General features: G+C 35.8%; 1 pseudogene; it reads left to right on the top strand.

Annotated features, from left to right (window-relative positions):
* The first annotated feature begins 246 nt into the window (after nucleotides 1–246).
* LOC102952934 lies at nucleotides 247–636 on the top strand (annotated as a pseudogene).
* Nucleotides 637–2,469: the final 1,833 nt, after the last annotated feature.

Below are 2,469 nucleotides of genomic sequence, written 5' to 3'. Positions count from 1 at the left end.
AGCTAATCTCCCACTTTGAAGTATTATGGGGGAGTAATTCGATATTTTTTGAAATTGATAATAAATCAAAAAGTAGAGCCTTAAGCTGTTAGAAAACAGGAAAAGAAATAAAAACAGAACGTTGAAAAGAATTGATTCAGTATTTACAACCGGGATTAGGAAGACTGGAGTGAGAGACTGAGATTTAGTTAAAACATTTTCTGTTCTAGAGCCTGTTCTGGAAATGCTGCTGGTTGTAGCGGTGTTATGGCTTCAAGGTTACTTCGCAGAGTTGAAGTGCTGTTTGGAGCAGCCCCTCAGGGATGGTGGTCCCAATGAAGTCTTCGGGGTGTGCTCCAGGGCATTTGAAAGTGGTGCTCCTACTGATGAAGAGCAGGTGGATGGGCTGGAGAGGGAGGTCATGATGGTGCACGGAAGGGACTGGATCCATACAGTATGATAGCCCCAAAGGCAGCTTCAGACACCAAAGAAGACCCTAACTGAGTCCCATCTGTCACCAAAGAGCGAATAGTGGGCTACATCTGTGGAGAGGACAATAGTGCCCTCATCGGGTTCTGGGTTTACAAAGGCAAGACCTGGCCATGCCCTAGCTGTGGAACCGTTTACAAGCTGGTGCCCCATCAGTTGGCCCACTGAGCCTTTGCACCGAGTTGCTCAAAATGTGCTGTAAAGGTACTTCTTTCCAATAAAGACTAGCCATTGCATTGGCTCTTTCTCAAAAAAAAAAAAAAAAAAAAGTCATTTTCTGTCCTATCTGCTTATTAACTACAGCACACTGAAATTTCTTTAATAAGTTTAAATATATTTACTGTGTAATAAAATATATAGATTTATGAATTAAATTTAAAGCTATTTTCCTAGATCTATGAAACATTCCATGCATCTGAGTTTACTTTCTCATTATTACTACCAGTCATAGTTTAGACATAAAAATTGAGAAATGCACATAAATATGAAATATAACTGCAAATGGTATCTACCTTCACAGTTACCTAAATCATTTCAATGGGTTAAGTGCTTTTAATTCACTGGATAGCCACTTATCAGGCATAAGCAAGATGTTCCCAACATTCTCTGAGGGATTCTAGTCTCTCCGCTACCTGTGGAAGTTCCCATTTGTCTTCCTAGATGCAGAAGGTGAGCTGTTGTTGAAGGGCTGCTGTCTTGAGGTAAGTGGAACAAGTCACAAGCAACAAAGAAATTACACCCTTTCCACATTTCTGTAGGGGGAGAAACAGATCTTGAAGTTCTGGCTAAATTTACTTTAGAGTGGTATGAAAACTTTACTGTATCTTCCTTCTGTCCAATCTGGATAATTATTTTCTTGCTTTCTTCACAAATTATCTGTCCTCTTCCCCTTATTTTTATTTGCATTAATATGAGACTATAGAACCTGTTTCTTACAGGAAGAAATTTATTTGCATGTTTTTCTCACATTCAAGTCAATTCCTAAGCAAGTTTCAGTGTGAACTTAATAACACAGCAGAGTTTTAGAGAGGGATTCTTTCTGGGGAAACAAACAAACAAATATTGGTTCAGATAGGAGTCTAGATGTGTCAAAATCACATAAAAAGGGGAAAAACTTATTTTTGATGTATCTTTTACAGTTATAAAAATTATAATGTGCAATCAATTTTGCTTATGAATATATGTGACTTGGAAGAAACATTAGTACTTGAAACAGGGATAATTACAGGGAATATTTTTAAGTGGACTTAAAACTTTACCATTTGGGGGAAGAAAACTTTCATATTTAAAATAACTTAAAAATTTGAAAATTACCTATGTGTTTCCCTAAAAAGAAATATGTCATAACCGACCTTTCAAATCTGTATCATAAGAAAATAATTTCGAATCTGTGTTCACAGTAAACAGAAACCTGTCACATTCAGTAGAAAAAATTAGGTTTTATATTTGCCTGTCAAAATAGATAAGTGGCAACTGTGAGGCAAGATTAAATTTTATCTTTCCTTGGTGTACAATAACATAGCTAAAATTTATAGTCTAGGACTATGGTGGAGGTATTATCTATCAATTCTTAGCATTTAAAATATGATCATATAACTGAATCAGAAAATATTAAAGATAGAAGGCTTCTTAATCATAATTTAATCACTCTCCTCCAATTTAGATGTAATAAAATTGGCATAAATACACAATTGCAGTGTGTGATTAGTTCTCTATTGTGGTACCACAGAAAGAGAGGAGAAAAGCAGCTAACTTAGGCTGAGGTGGTTTGGGGAAAAAGTTTCACATGTTCAGCTTTGGTAGTCTCCCAGATAAAGAATAAATAAAATACATTCCAGGTCGAAGAAAAACTACATCAATAGTTGTTGAGGGTAGAGAAGCTGTACCATTTATGTAACGAGTGATAGAAACCCCAAAGACAACTAACTGTCTTTAAAAATAAAGTCATATTTTATGTCACTTAACGAAATGTTACAAAACATAGTCTCCTCTATTTCTGAT

Source organism: Panthera tigris, chromosome B2, assembly GCF_018350195.1.
Source record: "Panthera tigris isolate Pti1 chromosome B2, P.tigris_Pti1_mat1.1, whole genome shotgun sequence".
In the NCBI taxonomy this organism is placed as follows: domain Eukaryota; kingdom Metazoa; phylum Chordata; class Mammalia; order Carnivora; family Felidae; genus Panthera; species Panthera tigris.
Note: the sequence above shows the minus strand (reverse complement) of the source record. Positions and strands in the feature narration are given on the sequence as shown.